The 21872-nt window shown below is 33.5% G+C and overlaps 1 protein-coding gene across 1 annotated transcript in view; it reads left to right on the top strand.

Annotated features, from left to right (window-relative positions):
• Positions 1-21872, top strand: part of LOC145686791 (uncharacterized) — a 759437-nt gene that overhangs the window by 642533 nt on the left and 95032 nt on the right. The window lies entirely within an intron of this gene.

Genomic DNA, 21872 nt, shown 5'->3' with positions numbered 1-21872 from the left:
GTGCGAGCTGGGATCGAACCAGGGACTCCAAGCACCGGAGGTGAACGCTCTACCACTTAGCCACCGCGCCCCTCAATTTAGAATTAAATTCAGCTAGTGTATCTTTAATTCTATTTTTGAGTAAGCATATAGGAGTGAAGGAAATTTTAGAACAGTAGAAAAAAAAATTTTGGACTTTAAGGACCCAGGCGTCAAGACCCTTATGTGCGAAGAAATATCATCATTATTTATGTGATTTGCGTACTCTGAAATGAGTGAGGTGAAAGGACTTCGAGCTTGAGCTATTTTAATTAGTGCTATGGAAAAAATGAATATGCACTAATTGTGTAGAGTATTTGTATCATTCTGGTAACAGAATCACCAAGATGCATGATGAGGACGATAGGCAGCTATAAGAAGACAGCGTTCTTGACTTGCCTGTCTTTGTGAATAAGAGTTGTTTTATGGTAAGAACAACAGATGTACGGGTTCACAGACCAAAAAGGCTATGGCAGGACATTGAGATATATTTTCAGTTGTTAGTAGATGGGTATTAATCAGGCACGTAGCAAAGGGGGGTCAGGACTCCCCCTTCGAGACCAGAAATGAAAAAAATAAGGAAGGATGAAAAAATGAAATGAGAAAAAGAATAATTTCCTTAAAATTGTTTAAAAAATCAGGTAGCTTTTGGTTACTCTTTCTTATGAGGAGATTTGTATTACCTGAAATACATGGTGGCGAGGTGAGCGAGATATCCTGGAAGAGTCAGGGAATTTAAAATATCTAGAAAAGTTACGGAATTCTCAGAATTTCTAGAAGAGATGGAATTTTCAGAATTTCTGCTACTAGTCAGGGGGATTTCAAAGGAGATTTCAAACTTCCGAAAGTATAGTACCGTTGTGTAATAGCGTGAACATTTTTTACCATAAATTTTCGTCATCGCATCCTTGCAGTATCAAACATGTTATTTCAAACACAATTTTCTATTGCTCCTTTAACCTGTCATTTGGAACAGACAGTAGTTGACGGAATAATAAAAACAAAAATTTATGTGGAAAGAAAGTTCTGTTAACATTTGATTCAACAGGGAAAGGAACGCAGATATTGTAAAATATTTTACAAGATATTATTGAGTATGATATGTGCTTTTTCTAATAGTGAATATGTAGTTTTTATAATAGTTAATGTCATAATGAAAGGAAAATTGTTATATTTGAATGAACAGAGGAAGGATGTAAATTGTAAAATCTTTTTTCAGCACGTTTTTTTTTTTACTATTATTATTTTACTCGAGATTTCTCATAGTTTGTTATTAAAATACTTACCAACATATCATCATTTTATTGCCCTAACAAACCAACATATGTTGATAGTAAAGTAGTTTAGATTGATCGAGCTCCTGGGCCTTCTGAATTTCATGTTACTCCTCCCCCCGTTACGAAATCCTACCTAAACGAACCAATATATCTTCCAGTAAAATAGTTTAGAATGATCGAGCCCCCGTTGTGATGACCACAGTATTTCATGTCACGGACTCCCCCCCCCCTTTCACGAAATCCTGGCTACGTGCGTGGTAGAATGACAGAAAACTGGACTGCAGTAATGACAGAAACCAACCTGTCCATTGTTCGTATGTGGATGAACCTCTTGACCATACAATTGAACCAAATTGAAACTTATTTTTTTCTAACACGTTAGCTGCCATGTTTGTTCGATCGGACCTACTGATGTGGTCTAGAAAAGTGTCCTCGTAGGTCCAGAGGGACCCACAATTTCTAATTCGTCGAGTTGTTGTTAGAGTATTTGTATTTTAAAGTACTGCCTCTAGTGTTAATGAACTGTAGTGTTTCTATCACACACAATATAGGTGATATTTATGTTGTAGGTTTGGTTTTTAAATGTTGCTGATTAACGCCGCTAGAGGCGCTGAATATCAATGAACAAGTATTTGCTGTTTCTGTAGGGCCAATCGGACCTACGCGTTGCTTTTTGAATGACTTACTTTGATTTATTTTGACAAGATGCAAGTTTAGTAAAGTCCTCGTCAATTTGTTGAATTGTCAAAAGGTCTAGATCACTATACTGTTATTACAAATGAGATCAAGTTCTGCTCATAATTCTTCGTTTTTCATTGCACAAAGAGACTACTTATTAGCACTAGAAGCAACAGGAACTCATCCACACTTTTCACACAAAGCTATTAGATTCTTCATATAGTAATGAACAAATGACTATTAAACAGAGTTGCCAGTTCAACCAATGTGACCACCCAGCAAAAATAATTCGTACTAACTTATGCAGAAAAAAAAGTACTAGATCTGGGGAAAAGGTACTAAAATTTTATCTGCTCCCGTTTCACCCTACTTATGACACTTTACGATATTAATAATTTATAAGAAGGTTTCTAGTAGTTTCCCCTCCCCTATGGATGAGGGAGGAACCTCCACATTCTTAAAATAACCCCAAGTTTAATTTTTTTAAAATCAAAATTCGATACAAATCATGCAAGCCATTTACACCCTCCAAATGTTGACTTCCAAACTAAAAATCCTGGCGGAATTCCTGGTTAATTTTATTAGAACTCACTTTTAAACTATTAAAGTAACACAAGCAGTGGCGTATTTACGATTTTATTTCGGGAGGGGCTTTGCTAACTTTTGGGGGGGCTTTGACTGAAAATGTGAAAATTCTGCAAGATATTTCATATACTTCACTATAGTAAGAAAGATTTCGGGGGGGGGGTTAAGCCCGGAAGCCCCCCCCTAAATACGCCACTGAACACAAGTATGTCAAATATAGAAGAAGTGGGAGAAAATAAGAAATAACATAAAATGAGCTTATTGAAAAAAGTCGAGTTTTAATTCCTTAATAGTCTACTGTTTAAGCGGATCACCAAATACATAATATTGTTTACTGTAGTTATTTATTAATTGGAGGAGGCGACCGGACGGCACCTATGTTCCACTCCCGCTCTTGTAAGTACCACTGTTAAAAAAAGGAAGAAAAAGCTTACCAGGAACAATGAAATTTTCGTACATTGCCAAATTTTCATGAGATTCCGTTTCTCTCCCAAATGTATTCTATTTATGAGAAAAGAAGAGGAGAGAAGTACTAGACTTGTTGCTGAACGCACTAGAACACTAAAATATTATAAAGGGTACTAGATCTAGTACCAAAGACTAGTGGTGGTCACACTGAGTTCAACTGTAATTTATCCCTCCTGGCTCCCGCCAAGTGAACTTTGTGGTGGACAAACACCGTGTGCGTGGGTTTTCTCAGGGTTCTTCCGTTTCCTCCCACTTTCTTCATTCCACCATTTCATTCATCACTCATCATCACCGTCTCCTTTAGCCTAACCGGCATAACCGTGGGACGTAAAACTATAAAATTTCATTTCATTTTCATTTTTATCCCCCCCTGGCCATACAAAAAAAATACACGAGTAGGTCCGATTGGACCCCCAACTTTCATGCGTGCGGATTCAATACATCCCCTTAGATTATGTTTCAGCATTAATATTATGTTAACAAAATATGAACAAACCAAACATAATGTAAGTACGTTTGGCACTCTACCGGTGAACAACAGAGTTCACCCTTAGCAGCTAACGTGTTAAAAGCAGGATTATTCAGTAATTACTTTCCCTTAATGCAGAAAATGAGTAAGGTACTAATAACGACAAGGGGGAAATTGTTATTTTCTCGAAAATATCTCATATGATTTCTTCACGAATCAATTTATCCCAATATGATATTGTCGATTCCCCAGGAGAAACTGGAAAAAGAGTACTTTATTAAGAGTATAATTTTCAGTCAGACACGATTGTAACGATTTTTAAAATTGTTATGTCATGATCTTATAACACTTGCGTAGCGAGAGAGGAAATCAAATTACTCGAGCTTTGGTCGAAATTAGTATTGATTAAAAAGAAAATTCAGTTAACTTGAAAAATTAATTCCACTTTTTAGAGAAATTGTTAGCTATAACTAACTTTTAAAACAATCATTAACCTGACTCACTATATATTTTGTAAATAATAACAAAGACGCAATAATTCATCTAATTACTGACATTATAATGCGTGAGATTTCTCGCACCAGAGACGGGTGTTCTCCCACTAACTCTCAATATTAGTTATATTATATCTTATGAGATATGAAAAGAATCTTAAAGTTTTTTAGGGAAAACATTACTCACATATCTTTCTCCTATAAGCACCCTTTCAAGATCTTACAAGAGAAATAAACAGCATTGTATAGGAATGATATTATTGATGTATTAACATGAATTTTAAATGATTTTTATGTATTTTATTGTGGAATGTAAGATTAAAAAAAATATCAAAGGAATTTTCTAAAGCATTTAAGTTACAATTCGGTTACTATCGATTTCCTTTACCAATTCTTTCACCTCCTTACTTCTTATGGTTGCTTGAATCAGGCACGTAGCCAGGATTTCGTATAGCGGGGGTCCGTAACATGAAATATTGTGGTCAACACACCAGGGGGTCGATCATTCTAAACTATTTTAATGGCAACATATATTGTTTCGTTTATACAGGATTTCATAATCCAGGGGGGGGGGAGGGCGTGACATGAAATACTGTGGTTATTACACCAGGAGCTCAATCAATCCAAACTATTTTACTGGCAACATATATTGGCTTGTTAGAACAATAAAATGAGGATATGCTAGTAAGTATTTTGATAAACTGTGAAGAAATCTCGAGTAAAAGAATATATATTAACAACTTTAAGTCGTGTCGTGCCTATACTGGAAAGTAGGAAAAAAGTGATCGATCTGGCTCAACATAGAACAACATTGGCCATATTAGAACAACTCAGGAGCCCCTGGGAAATTGAGCACCTTACACCGTGAGCCCACGGTCTTTTACGACCTCCATTTTAGGGGTGAATTTATTCCCTTTTATGAGCACTTTTTAGGGGGTGTATTCGTTCTCTTTTACGAGCACATTTTAGGGGGTGCACTCGTTCCCTTTTACGAGCATATTTTTCAACCCCTACGAACACATAACAGAACAAGGGTATACTCGTTCTCTTTCATGAGCACTTTTTCAACATAGCAGACAATGAACATAGCAAAGGGGTACGAACACATAACATAACAAGGGTGTATTCGTTTTCAACCCCTATTTTAACATAGCAGAAAGTACACTGAGACTATGAACAGATAATACATAAGAATACGTAACATAGCAAGGGTGTATATATTTTCCAACCCCTATGTTAATTACGAACAGATAGAAGAGCACATAAAACTACAACCTCCATTTTAAGGGGTGTATTCATTCTCCAACCCTTACGAACACATAGCAGAAATTACGAACACACAGATCAGATAATACATAAGACTACGTAACATTTCAAGGGTGAACTCGTTCCCTTTTCCAACCCCTATTTTAACATAGCAGATAGCACAGCTAATAAAAGAGCATGGCTTATTTTTCAACCCTTATTTTAACATAGCAGGCCTCCATTTTAAGGGTGAACTCGTTCTCTTTTATGAGCATATTTTTCAACCCCTATTTTAACATAACAGAAATGACATAAGAATACGTAACATAGCAGGGTGAACTCGTTCCCTTTTATGAGCACTGTTTAAGGGTGAACTCGTTCCCTTTTATGAGCACTGTTTAGGGGTGTACTCGTTTTCCAACCCTTATTTTAACATAGCAGAGAATAGGGGTGTATTCGTTTTCCAACCCTTATTTTAACATAGCAGAGAATAGAAGTGTACTCGTTTCCAACCCCTATTTTAATGTAACATTATTTTCTTTTACGGGGGTAGCAACACCCCCAACCCTCCTCCTTTCTCATCCAGGGCTTGGGACCGGCAATGGCGGAGTTTAAAAAAATAACATCATCATACTCTCATAAATGAATAAAGCATAATGTCATTAGCATCAATAGTAGTGAGTGAGAATTTGTTTAAAAAATCCTGCATCGAATAACCAGATGCACGACATGCTAAATATAGGAAACAGTAATGTCCACAAAATTGAGATAAATCACCTTGAATACGTCTATTATTCCATGTATAATACAGACAGTTTCGTTTTAAAAACCTTATATGATGTTGTATATAGGGAGGTATACCATAGCTATCGAAATATTCTCCCACACACATATTAGATATATAAACAGCAACCCAATGTTCACCAGGCTTATCACTAGAATCAGTGTTTATAATTATGGCGGCTGGAAATGTATGAATAAACAAAGGTAACTCATCAGCAGCATACACACCAATAAAATGATCTTTAGGTAAATTTTGTTGTAATGCTTCATAAAGCTCAATTGTATTTAACATCTTTAATTAATATATATTTTTCTCTGGAAATCAATTTCTAATTCTGAAGAGAATTCACCATAAATAATTGTTGTTACAGGAGATGGCAGTGCTTCTTTAAAATGAACCTCTAAACGTACACTTCCTTGCCGTTGCGGACTAGTATGAAATGCAGCACTTGCGCTTGAATCAGGAGTTAAATCAAACACCAGTAGAGTATAACCATTAGGATATTCAGCGAGTGAAATATTATTACCTTGATTAGAATAATAAATACCTGAACCTGTAAATAACGTAGAATATGCTTGTACATATAGCTTATTATCAAAATCTGGCTGTAAAGGTTTGAAGGGCATTGGATTTCCATCAACATACAGTGTAAAAAATGACATACTAAAATGTTGAAAATTGAATGGATTTGTTTGATAAGAACCATTGGAAGCAGCATTAGTAACAAAACCAATAATAATACGTTTAGGCACTATGCCTGAAAACAGATCTGGAAGTGTACTATCCATAATTCCTTGTGGCAGAGTTTCTGTCTTCACCTGCACTTTTGTTATAGGATATTTTATTCTAAATTTAGGATTTTGTAATACTTTATTTTGTGCTATTTAAACTGCTGGTGATACATCAACCTTTTTCACAAGCAATGTTGCATCTGTAATTACAACTTTTCCATCAGCATCTGCGTCACCCATTAGACAAAATGTAGGTTTAGCTGGAATTAGTTTAATGCGCAGTTGTACACCATTCAGTAAAAATTTGTCCTGATTGAAAATATCAGCATGAATATAACCCAATAGTTCAAATGACTGACTTAAAGCAGTGAGAAGAAAACGTTGTTTAAATCCTACATTAGCGTCGGCCACACTGTCCATATGCCCTGCAGTATCTTTAAACCACATTGATGTTTGAAGATGCGTTGTTTTAGCTTCAGTATTATAATTTAGTAGTTTTTCAATATACGATCGATATGGATATGTATGTGAAGAGTAGGAAATAATTTAATTATTTAAATATAATTGCACTTCACTGAACATTGCATTGAGAAAATCATTTACAGGGCCGATTTTCTTATCGGCAGAAGTTAAATTAGAACCATCTGATTTAGTAATTTTACCTTTAACATATAACATTGTGTGCGGTAAGTCAATATAGTCATCCCCATGACCGGGGACTACAAATTCTATTGGTGCATTTCAGCTATTGAAACCACAGGTTTATATGGAACTATTTTATTACCTATAATACTGGTTTGAGTGGGTAAACCAGCAAATAAATCTAATTCTGATTTCATACACTCACACTGCATTTTTCTTACTATTAATATTCACACATGGTAAAATTTACAATACCATATTACGTCTACGAAAATGTAATTTTACACATACACTGCCATATTGGAAAGGAAGTGGATTACCTGTACTATCTCTTAAATCAATAATAATTTGATCAAATTGTTTACGTTGCACAGTGACATAATGAGGATTATCAAAAATATGTACATTATTAATACCATACTCTGTAATATTTGTATTTATAATACGTAACAACGGAGCTACGGTGTCACCCACCATTTGTGGTTCTACAATATCACTGTAAATATACATAAGTGTAGGTAGCGCTTTTTGTAAATCAGGTGGATAACGAGCATGATGAACAACTGCAATATCTTCCTGCTCTATATGATCAAAGCCTAGTATTCTGGCTAGTTCACGAGATAGGCGTACTTCTATATGCTTCTCTTGATCTTTTATTACTCTATTAACCTCAATTCGTTTCAGTGATGCTTTGACTTTTAATTGTAAATTTAATATATCACTTTTATGATTAATTTGAGATAGAATATCATCAACATGATAATAGTGGCCTGGTAAGATTTGAGTTATATTCCAGTTTTTTGTAGTAATGAGACGATAATAAATATTATTTGTATATTTGGAAACATTCTGAAATGAACTTGTATAATGCACTTCAACAACAGCTGTTTCCCACACTCCCTTCTTCAGTACAATAGGTTGATATAATTTAGTAGTATAACAAGCAAGAGTATTTTGAGGAAAATATTCCATAGAACTATTGCTAGGAAGTGTGAGATAAAAACTATCACTTTGCTCCATAGTCAATCAAAAATATCTTTGGATCTTTTTATCCGTTTCACACCAGCACCACTAAAATGAACTTTCTTTCTTTTTCTTCTTCCAGATCCTTCCAACACCTGATTTAATTTATTTTGAGCTTTATTTTTTAAATTTGTTTTAGCTTCTTGCCATCGATCATGCAAAGACTCTTCAATAGGTCTATTATTATCTAGTACATCTCCTGCTACATTAATTCCTGTACGTATCAATTCTTTACCAACAGTTTTTGCACCTTGTTTTAATAAAGGAAATACAGTACGAAATAAACCTCCTAGAAAACTACCAATGCCATAACCTTCTTGATATGCTGTACCTCTATACACGTTATAATTACCTCCTGCTTGATGTATGTAATAATTATGGTAGGGCTCATTCATCTTTCTATATACTTAAAAATAACAATAGATTACAATAGAATATTATTATTATTGCTTATAAGTACACCATTTGCGTTTACGGGGTGGAGGACCATCCTCTTCGTCTTCTGTTAGTTTTCTAATATAATCTATTCGTTGAGGATTACCAATGTACTCTAAGGGTATATTGGCTTTTGCTAATAATGTAGCAAAAGGTTTCCAGCCAGCAACTGAAATATTTTTCTTACGACATCTAACAAAATCGGATATCAAATCCACTATATTTGCACCTGGAATCAATTTATTATTAATATTCACATTTCCATTATCGTCCCATTGAATATTTGGATTTTGTTTCAATTTACGTAATAAAGGTCTCGCTTTACGTTTACAAATTTCAGGGAGAGTAGATATTATTTCATCCTCCTCCTCATCCTCTTCCTTTTCTTCCTCCGTAGTAGTAGTAGTAGTAGTTGCTGTTGTTGTAACTGCTGCCGGTTTTTGAATTATATTTAAATATTTTTGTAAGACTTCTCTATATTTTGTCCATTTTTCTTCTGCATTTAAAATTTCTTTCATTTCATCATCAAGATTAGATATCGTTTGATAATGATGTAATTTTTCTGGTGCGATTAAAATAAGTTTTTGTGCGTTTTGCATAATTATTTAATTAAACTAGATAGTATACCTCCAATAATAGGTGCAAGCAAAGCAGTAAGAAAACCACCTTTTTGTATAATTATTCGTTTTTTCTTTTGTTTTAATGACGGAGCTTTTTTCACCAAATATCTCAGTTCCTTTTTATATTTTTTTAGCTTATTTATCTCTGTGTTATTTAATGGAACATTTCCCTGTAATACGTTATAGGAACATTCACAAATAGAGCGAATTAAATCAGAATCTGCATTTTGTAAAATTGCCTTACGTGCTTTCGGTTTTGACTTTGCTAAAAGTTTTAACATATGTGCATTTCCTTACTAATCATTTTTACGGCTATTAAAGCACAAATAATTGTTAGAATATAAACCATATTACAATTATTATTTTTTTACAGGTACATAAACATAATTAAAAGAATCTGTTGGAAAGATATTTGTTCGAACTCGCTGCTCATCAGGAGTATTTTGTTTTAAATCAAAGAGTAAATAACCATGTGCAATTCGAGTTGCATCTTGATATGCTTCTTGAATAAATTTTGTATTACCTGGATACAATTGTCGTGCGAGATAATTAATTTGAGCTTGGTCTCTAGGATTTTTAAAACAAACAATATAATGACAATTTAACGAAATATCCCGCATTCCTTTTTTTTGATGAAAAATATTCTGTGTGATAAATATTACACTTATATTTCTATGATGGCTACCCTTAGTTAATATATCTACAATCCGATGGTCACACTCACGCATTAAATCATCTATAATGACAAGATGTGGACCCTCATGTGCTTGAAATTCATTATTTTGAGGTAAACCTTCTTTAAACGTACAGTTTGAAAGAGTATCATACAACGGTTGCCATTCACCATAACTCCTTACAACATTTTTAAATAACTTACTATAATGGTCAAGAAATGTTTTAACAAAATATGATTTTCCACAACCTGTAGGACCTGCTACCATACATGTAAAAGGAATTTTCCATTCCATTGCTAGAATTTAAAATACTTGTGACGACATGCTTCACCTATAAATTCTTGACTTCTCTTTTTTTTTTTTACAATATAGTATGTTTTAAATCGATCCAAGAATTTTCACTTTTTGGCAGACCTAACCATTTCACATAGGCCTTATTATTTTTCTTTCGCAAAACTTTTTCAATTAAATATGTTTTTGGAAATTTCGTTAATTGTAATTCGTGTCCGTAAAATCTTCCTTCAATAGGTTTATTATTTGAGTCTACTAAGTGATATGTCGGAGGATTAGTGAAGAAAACTTTTGCAATTCGAAAAATTTCTGTACTCCAATTGCGTGTAAAACCTCTATCAAAACCAGGACGCTTAAGTTTACTAATTCTTACATATTCACCTATCTTAAATTTACTTTTTCTTTTTATCACAGAAAACTTTTTGCAATAGATGTTTGTCAATAGATGTTTTTCATTTTCTTTTTTAATAGCGTCGATAGGTTTCATTTTAATAGTGGAATGAATAGTATTATTATAATTATGTAGTAATTCCGGTAGAATGCCAATCCATTTATAATTTCCCTGCAGTGTAAATTTTTTCCACATTAAATTACATAATGATCTATTAAATCTTTCAATAATACTTGCTTTCACATCACTGTACGTGGAATAATGTTTAATGTTATTTTGGTTCATCGCCTTCTGAAACTCTGAGTTATAAAATTCTCGACCCCTGTCAGTTTGTAAAAATTTAGGGCTTTTGTTTGCTTTTCTCAGTACTGTTATAAATACTTGTGTAATTTCTTTCCCAGTTTTATTTTTCACAGGAATAGCCCAAGCATATTTAGAGAATGTATCTATCACAGTTAATAAATATTTGAAATTTCGATTAATTTTTGCTAGACCTTTCAATTTTCCACTATTCATTTCAACTAAATCAGCTTGCCATAAATCATGAATCCCTTTCGTTATAACGGGTATTCGAGGATAGTTTCGTCTTGCACTTTTATGTAATTCTGCAACTATTTGTTCTCGAACTGATTGTGACATATTTTTTAATACTAATATATCCAAAAAAAATTATATCGTATTTACAATATACAAATCGTACATTTTACATTTTTATTATAATACCCCCAAGGAACAGTGTGTATATTACAATTTAAAATTTTTCTTTTGTCATCATACGAATCTAACGCTAATTTTGTCACCTGATTTGTTGTTAAATTATGGTATTTACTTTTAATTTCAAATTGTGTTTGATAGATCGTTTCGTTTTTAAATATACATGATTTATAATCGTTAAACGTAATTTGTTCTTTAACTATATTTTTCTTGATCCCTTTACATTTTTTCAATTCTTTATTTTCACCAGTTTTTATTGCATAATTTTTTGCTCGTAACCCAACATATTCAATCATAGGAACTCCACCTAATTCGTCTTTCATTTTACCCAAAACGTGTTTATTTTGTGTGCTATATAAAGAATTATTTTCAGGATAATTTGAGGTGTCAAAATACTCAATCATATCTTTTATATCGTTATAAATATTGTTAGTTTTAATTTGGTAAATGAAAGAGTCAGTATCCATATATGCAATTCTAATTTTATCTCCATATCGCGGTTTCATTATATTATAATGGAAGTTATATATAGCTAATTTTGATAATTCTAAAACTGTCGCTCCTACGTAAATTGGTTTATTAAGGGTTACCAATTTTTTTACCATATGAAACAATGCCAAATTATCAGCCAATTTTACCCAATTTTGAAACTGATTTTGCGCTACTAATTTTTTACACTTTTTTCATTGTTAATTAATTTTATATCAATTCGTTTTCGTACATTCTCCATTGTCTTTCCGTATACAGAATTATTTAATAACTTACAGAAATCTTTTTCAAATTCAATTGTAGCATGTGCACGGCGTTGAGTATTTTCTTGAATATAAGATGCAAGCCATTTAGATTGACGAAACCATAATATTTTATGTACTTTTACCAATATTAAATCTTGTTTTAGATAAAATTGTAATACTCTATAATGCAAGATATAATTCGATTTCGATTTAAGTGTCAATAGTAACTTTGAATATTTACCATTCGGTTTAACTTCATTAGTTGGAGCACACGGAAAATCAGAATGGTATTCGTGTAAATAATTTGGATACTCTAAATCCACTTCTAGAAAAAATCCCCATTCACTATCCGTGGGCCAATTGATAATTTTATGTTTGTCTTGCCAATTGTCAATTTTATCCTCCCACCGAAAACCACCATATGGTAAATAGTCAATCATTGATAGTCCGTACAGATTGTTCATGTCAATATACAGTAAATAAGATTTCTCTTTTTCCGCATCAAAATCATGTACGTAAGGATTATTAGCTTTGGCATATATTAACACAGCTTGAGTAATACCTTCGCGAATCGATTTTTCTACAAACATATACATATTGATATCTGATAAAAGTTCAAGTTCAATTTTTGTTCTATATAACATGGCTTGCCATGCCAACCCAGGTGCAGTAAAACAATTAATCGGATCAATACAAAAAGCATTTAAACATGTCTTTCTAAAATTCTCCAACACATCTGCTGTGAGAAGTACATCACAATTTAAATATAGATCGTGGTAGTCCCCTAAATTTTCACATTTAAACACACGCCAAATCAGTTTTGCATATTGATAATCAGTCTCGGAAATTTGTGTTCCATTCAATTTGCTACTAAACGCCTCTCTTCCAGGAAATTCAGTTTCTTTAAATGTATTTAAATTTGTTATGTATTCATAAAAATAAATCCCCTTACGGAGAATTAAAGGAAACTTTTCATCGGAAAAATATTGCTTTGTATAGACAAATTGCTCAGGTTTTAATTTTGACACCAAATTTTCGAGACTATACGGTAGGAATTTAAATAAGTCTACAAAACGTAACTCGATAGGTCTACCATTAAAATTAAAGTGCTTAGAGAATGTTATGTATTTCTCAGTGCTTTCAGCAATTACAAAAATATTTCCAGGGGTGCAATCTAATTCTTTCACAAATAAATGTGCATCATACCCAGACAAATTATGGAAGAAGACAGGGATAAAATTACTTTGACGTTTAATTTGTAAATTACACTTGTTGCACACCGTGGCAATAAATTGACCAGTTAAATGGTTATGATGTTTAACTTTTCTATTGTTACTCGTATATTTACTATCGCAAACTGAGCATTCAGTGGATAGGTTAAACTCCTGTAACTGAGAACTATTTAATGGTATTAATGGTTTTTCTTGATCTAATATGTTTATGATTTTTCTTAATTCATTCTCCATAGCAGACATAAACTTCATTGATACATTTTCTCCCCGATAAATAACTAAATCTGATTTCATATAGTTGTTACTCCAACATACAATATAACCAAAACTGCATGGTATATGTTGGTGAATTTGTATTGTATGAGATCCACTTTGTTTATTTATAGGTTTTAATAAACTTTCCATATCTGCAATTATTATCACATCATTCTGTAATAACAATTTCAATTTTCGAAATTTTAAAACTTCTCCTTGTTTCGGCATGTTAATTTTGGTTGGAGTGTGTTCTTTACATAATTTGTCATGTTCATCTAATTTTGATTTGTTATAAAAAGATATTAAACATCGTCTACAAATAAATGTTTGATGACTACCTAACTGATGTCTGACTAAACCATTTAAATTTGTAATTAAACAATAATGAGAGTTTAAATATAATAAATCAATATGTTTACCTACAGCTGTGTTTTCGCTTATACGTAACGGGAAAATAGTTTCATGATCATAATTAATGCCATATATATTAATGGAAATTTGTTCCTTAGGAAATACAGAATTATACATATGTTCAAATTTGCTTATGTGTTCTATTTCAACGGGAAACTTTATATTGGTTTTTTCAAATAATGGTAATAAAGTATTAATATATTGTATGTAATTATTTACACGATATGGATGTTCTTTTGCGGGATGCAACGCAGCTAGAATACTATACATAAAACATCTATTATCGTTATTTTGAATATTTGAAACAATTCTTTTTGGATAAAATCCATTGAGGTAATTTTATAAAAGAAGAAGCGGAAAGAGGATCATATTTACTGATTTTAATTTCTAAGTGATGGTTTGGTTCAGAACATAAAGACCACCCTGATTTCTTAATTGCTCTAGTTTCTTGTTCAACTAAAATTTTATTAAATAGTTTTTCTATTATAGAATTCACATCTGTACTCGGTAAAATAATTTCGTTACCACTATTTACAAAGAATCGACATGTTTCTAAATCTACTGGTTTTACAAAAGTTGTAGCCAAAGAAAAATTTACTTTAAATGCTGAATTATCTTGTTCCTGTTTTAATATATCTAAACAGTCTTTTCTTTTATTCTTTAAAAAACATCCACTATCCTCATTTAAATCAGTATCACATTTTAAAATAATTTTTTTTTAAAATTATTATTAAATAGAGTATCAGAATTGATAGTATTTGATTTAACCTTTTTTGTTGCCATTTTTTTTAAAAACTAACTCTTCAAAGTTACTATAATACTTTTGAACTGAGTTTTTATAATATAATATTATTATAAAATGTCTTACTTACAAAAGAAAACAAAACCACACTATTAATAAACCACACTAATAATATAAACGCACACACACAAAAAATATCTGAACTTTACGCTTCACACGGTAAACATGAAGTGATTACAAAAAAAACATGTCGGTCAGTCTTTTATACCTGTCTGACCGCATTGCGTAATATTGCGCAATAGTATGAGTCATCCTCGGGGATTCCCCTCTTTTTTTATACCTTTGTGATTGATTACATTACGTTCAGGGATTGCTATCATTGAATGACAAGTTATTGTCTGTTAAAGAGAAAACTAGGTCAATGTTTTCTAAAATCCGGATGAATGACGTAATGAGAATTATCTACATATGGCGGAAGTTATTATGTAACTGATAACAAAACACGGAAGTTTCGCATTCTTAAATAATCTCTGCTATGTTCAAATATAGGTTAAAACAAGTTCACTCCTTAAAAGAATCTTTGCTATAGGGTTCGAATGTATTATCTGTTATGCTCAAATAAGGGTTGAAAAATGAGAACGAGTACACCCCTAAAATGAAGGATGTTATGTGTTCGTACCCCTTTGCTATGTTCTTTGTCTGCTATGTTGAAAAAGTGCTCATAAAAGAGAACGAATACACCCCTAAAATGGAGGTCGTAAAAGACCGTGGGTTCACGGTGTAAGGTGCTCAATTTCCCAGGGGCTCGTGAGTTGGCCAATGCTGAGCCAGTTATGTGGGATACGCCTAATATGCGATTTTTGGATGATTTTGTAATGTAAGAAATGTAATAATAATTTGCTTTTTTCTATTTTCAGGTTTAGAAAATATCACTAAAAATGTTAGGAAGAATACGTTATTGTAAAAACACTTCTTGGTGTTCTATAGTGGGAACAGCCCCAATTAATTTTTCTTGCAAACACCTGATTTTTTCCGAGAAGAATTTTGCTTTCAATATAGCGTTACAGTGAATAATTGTTGATCGTTAAGAATAATAGGTTATTAGAAAAAACACTAATTGGTGTTCTATAGTGGGAACAGCCCCAATTACTTTTTCATGCCAACAGCTGATTTTTCCGAGAAAAGAATTCTATAAGCATTGCTTTACAGTGAATAATTGTTGAACGTTAAGAATAATAGGTTATTAGAAAAAACACTAATTGGTGTTCTATAGTTGGAAGACAGCAATTAACGATTTTACAATATTCTAAAAGTTAGATAAACAGCAAAATATAATATCCGAATCTCAGCAATATTATTACTAAATGTGGAAACAGCACCTCAATATGTGGGTCAGTTTTCGTGTTATTAGGTTTTAAGTACTTTGACCTTTGACCTCGATGATCATTATTTTGGAACTTGTAGTAGTTGATGACCTATTACTCAATGTGGAAACAGCACCTGAGTATGTGGCTCAGTTTTCGTGTTATTAGGTTTTAAGTATGTTGACCTTTGACCTCGATGATTAGTATTTTGGAACTTGTAGTAGTTGATGACCAATTACTAAATGTGGAAACACCACTTCGATATTTGGCTCCGTTTTCGAGTTATTAGGTTTTAAGTATGTTGACCTTTGACCTCGATGATCAGTACTTTTTTAACATGTAGTAGTTGGAGACCGATTACTAAATGTGGAAACAGCACCTCAATATGTGGATCCATTTAAGAGTTATTTGGTTTTAAGTATTTTGGTCTTTGACCTCGATGACCACTAATTTTGGGACATGTAGTACCTGATGACCTATTGCTAAATGTGGCTCTGTTTTCGACCTTGATGACCAATTGACCTTTGTTCACAATGGTCAGTAGTTTGAGGACATGCTTATGTCATTTCTGCTATGTTAAAATAGGGGTTGAAAAAGGGAACGAGTTCACCCCTGCTATGTTATGTGTTATCTGCTCTTCTATGTTTTCGTAATTTCTGTTATCTTAAAATAGGGGTTGGAAAATACGCCATGTATTATCTGTTGTGCTGTGTGTTACGTAGTGTTATGTGTTATCTTCTTTTCTATGTGTTCGTAGGGGTTGAATGAATACACCCTTGTTATGTTACGTACTCTTATGTTCTGCTGTGTGTTACGTAATGTTATGTGTTCGTAGGGAACGAGTACACCCCCTTAAAATGGAGGAGGTCGTAAAAGAGAATGAGTACACCCCTAAAAAGTGGTCATAAAAGAGAACGAATACACCCCTAAATGGAGGTCGTAAAAGACCGTGGGCTCACGGTGCACGGTGGTCATTTTCCCAGGGGCTTGTGAGTTGGCAAACGCTGAGCCAGATCGATCATTTTTTCACTACTCTGGAATGTAATTGCTTTATGACACGAATAAAGTTGCTTCCGTCTACTGCCTGAAATAGACGGGAATAACAGAACTTGACATGTTACTGCGAGAGGTTATTCGCTAAATAGAAACTGACCACATACTATTAAAATCATGTATTTTCATAAATGGATTTATTAAGTGTAATGATGTGTGTGAGCGAATAAGTTTGTGAATACCATCAGATCACACAAAGTAGACTTTTGGCGATTTACTCAATTGAGAGCAACTGAGATGAAACACCACATACCTGTTGATATTACATGAGAACTGATGGAATATAATTTCTTCCTTCGGGCTGTTGGTTTGACTCTGGACGTCGTTACTTCGCTGAATTAGCAGTGGAAGGGTTTCCACTGACTACGGACTCGCTGCAACTGATCTCCATCGACTGAACAACTGATCCACCGCAACTGATCAACTCGTCGACTGATCAACTCATCGACTGATCAACTCATCGACTGATCAACTCGTCGACTGATCAACTCATCGACTGATCAACTCATCGACTGATCAACTCGTCGACTGATCAACTCATCGACTGATCAACCCATCGACTGATCAACTCATCGACTGATGAACTCATCGACTGATCAACTCGTCGACTGATCAACTCATCGACTGATCAACCCATCGACTGATCAACTCATCGACTGATCAACTCATCGACTGATCAACTCATCGACTGATCAACCCATCGACTGATCAACTCATCGACTGATCAACTCGGCGACTGATCAACTCATCGACTGATCAACTCATCGACTGATCAACTCATCGACTGATCAACTCATCGACTGATCAACTCGTCGACTGATCAACCCATCGACTGATCAACTCATCGACTGATCAACTCATCGACTGATCAACCCATCGACTGATCAACTCATCGACTGATCAACTCGTCGACTGATCAACTCATCGACTGATCTTTGTATGAGCTCCCTTCAACTGATCCACCGCAACTGATTCTCTTGACTCTCCGACATAACCTTTTTATGTCGTCCTCCAAACTACGATGTTGCGTTCTCATCTCTTACTTCATTCTAGTGTTGTTTCATCTCTTTGTTGAAACCATTGGTTTCTCCATTGTCTCTCAATAAATTAAATTTCCAAATAGTCTACGTCTGCGATTTGAACAGTTTTGACAAACTCCTAAAATGTGTTCATCTTAACAAAAATTTATAAAAGTTTTACAATTAAGATTTTCTCAATGTTTGTTGTCATAATGACGACACGTGCAGACTCGTGTCTGTATCGTTATTTCACATATGTAAACAAAACCAAACATACACATAACGAAATCTTATTTAGAAATTATTTTGACTGCAGCATTTCTTCATTTTGAAATACAACGCCAATTCAAAATTATAATTTGCTTTTAAACTTTAACTTCTGATATCTTATTAAAATGAACTTAAAATAGAAAAATTATCTTCAAATTTTACGTTCCTTGACAATATACAAAAAAGTATTGAAACAGAATTTACAATATCTACGTTCCTTCCTCTGTTCATTCAAATAAAACTATTTTCCTTTCATTGTGACCTCAACTATTATAAAAGGTACACCTTGTCTCAAAAAGGTTGAGCGCATTCTTTATTGCTGTTTCGAGGCAAAAATTTTCTAAGTCCAACTTCGGGTATCTTTGGGAAAAAGTAAACCAGGTTCGAACCTTGAAGCCAACCTTTGCAATCGGGAAAAAATCTTGCAGATGTGTTTTTCTTCTTTTAAATATAATAAGACTTGTTACCAATTATATATAAAAAAGCAACATTGATTGAAATACTTAATGATACAATATTTCGAAACTGTATTAATGCCAGCACATGCTTGTTTGTCATTTTGCTCTCCATACTTAATGGAATATTTAGATACGTAAACGAATCTTTCCATATGTAAAAGAATGGTTAAAGTTAAGACATAGAACATTATTCTCTCCTGAGTACTAAAATAAAAGTCAAAGTAGAACAAAAACAGCGTTTGCAGTGGATATGAATGTAATTATTATCTTAAATACCGTTATATATCGCTAGAAGTATTATTCGTGGAGTGCTTGTGTTAGCTCAGTGGTACGCCGTTGGATTGCAAATCGTAAGGTCGAGGGTTCAATTCCCATCTGAGTCAATGATTTTTTTTGAAATTCTATTTTCCGCAATGCATGAAAAATTATATAAAATAATTACATTAAAATACGTCAGTTGTATATATATAACATATAATCATTGCAGAACATAGTGATTATTATGTTTAAAATATAACAGGTGTTCACAGTACGTTGGTATTCTATGATATATGTGAATGTTAAATACAAATTAAGAAAATAATATCATCGCAATAAATAAATTATGTAGTGTATTTATTTGCAGCTATTTGTCATATAGGGGTTTCTCCTGAACATTCGTATTACAGCATGTCATTGATATTCTTGAAAAATTATCCGAGGCATAAAAAGAGGGTATAAACAGAGAATCCAAAGTCGGAACGCTCGCAAGAAATTCATGAACCCCAAAGGTCACGTGAGCAGACTGGAATTGTTCTTATGAAGCATGCCACAGCAGAAGGTCTTTACATAGATTTTCAATTCAATACCTGATATGTGCTTTTGCAATGTGGAAGTGGTGATGCCTTTGGTCGCTCTCTCTCACTTTCTCGCTCGCTCACTCTGTATTTATATATATGAAAGTGGATGTATGTGTGTGTTTCGACATAATTCTGATATGTCTAGAGCAATTTTAACCATATTTCTTACAATCTGGAAAAAAGTACTGTCGGGATATATATCAAAAATGCTAGAAAAGGATCGATATTAGTATTGAATCCATAGTTTCGTGGTCGCTTAGGTAAACAGTTCTACTTTCAATTCAAGTCCAATCAAGCTCCCATTAGCACCCAGGGTGGTTACGTAGCGACAAAAAAATATCGAAATCAACCAATATTAGAGTCGAAACGTAAGTTTTCAGTGCCGCATTTCCCATTAGTCCAACTAGGCCCGTGCCTAGAGGGCAACATATTTGAAGAGCGCAAAGTTTAAAATTTTATTTTTTTTTCGTATGAAAAAGTTAAAAAAATCGAGAGCAAATATACTATTTCATGAGCAGTCCTCTTTTACTATTCTAATATATTTAATTATAGCGTAAGAAATCTGAAAATAATTTAGAACATGTTTCCCGTTTATTTTTTGTTATGTAATTGTAGCTGTAGCATCTAGTGAGTGGTATTTAACTGCAATAAATTCACTAATTAAGCATATTCGAATTAAGTTTTATTTGTAAGTTAGGGATCAAGGGACGGAGAAATGTGCAGTTATTGGGGGCGCCGAGAACAAAAGTGCGTAGGGACGCCGAGCTTCTAAATGCAGCACTGTTCGCTAAATTAATTGGTAGCAATTTTAATGCCATTTAAGATCAAATTTAGTCCTAGCAGTGGCAGTATCCGTTTGCTGTCCTAGGAGGAATGAAAGAGACTGACATCAAAATTATAAAAAAAAAACCTACATTAGTGTCGAATCTATAATTTTGGGGGTCTCTTAGGTAAAGATTGGAACTTCAGATGCCATGTAAGTTAAGCCCTCATTAACACAATGAATGAGTTTGTGAAATTTGTGACATGTAGAAATAATTGAAAATAACCAATGTTAGTATACAATACATATCTTTCGTGGTCGCCAAGTTCATTGGGAGCAGTTCTGATTACCTTTAAGTTTAAGTTCAACTTCCAGTAAGAGTAAGATCCCCCAGCACATCTAATAAGGAGAGCGTAGTTCTGGAATGTCTGGGACAACGTTTACCAAACTTGGGGGACATATTACTTTCAATCTAAGAAGAAAATATTGTAGTAGTATGAAGTTATGGAAGTTGGGAGGTGTGACATGTAAAAATAATGTAAAACGACTGATCTTAGTGTTTTATCCATAATTTTTTCGGTCGTTGAGATGGATAGTGATGCTCCCAATGGAGGTTACATCCAAATTCATCCCCATCTTCACAGGATGATGGCCTGGGAGAGCTAAAAATAAAATCTCAAAAATTACTTAAATATTTATCGAATTCATAGTTTTCAGGGTGAGAAAGCGTTTCTAATAACTTTGGAAGGTAATTTGTACCCACGTCAAGATGGGCTTTTTAATCATATCAATTTCTCACCTTAAGAAGAAATTACCATTAAAATTATGATATTAAGCCAACCTTCGCAATTGATGAAAAAATTATGTGGATGTATGTTTCGTCTTTTAAATGAAACAAGACATGTTAAAATCAAAGATGGAGTGGGTCAGTGGGTCGGTTGGTAAGTGGGTGAAATGGGTCAAGATTTGTGAGTGGATCAGTGGATCGTGGGTCAAAAGGACGTGACCTACTGCGAAACACCACTCACCGTGACTCACATTGGCCCACCCGGTGGCCACCCTTTTAGTCCAAAGATATTTCGTCCAAAGAACATTTCGCCCAGAGACATTTAATCCAAAGACATTTGGTCCAAAGGACAATTCGTCCAAATGACATTTCGTCCAAAACACAATTGGTCCAAAGGACATTTCGT

The sequence above is a fragment of the Thermobia domestica genome, chromosome 5, assembly GCF_964235325.1.
Source record: "Thermobia domestica chromosome 5, izTheDome1.hap1.1, whole genome shotgun sequence".
In the NCBI taxonomy this organism is placed as follows: domain Eukaryota; kingdom Metazoa; phylum Arthropoda; class Insecta; order Zygentoma; family Lepismatidae; genus Thermobia; species Thermobia domestica.
The sequence above is the reverse complement of the archived record's forward strand: the minus strand, read 5'-3'. Positions and strand labels throughout refer to the sequence as shown.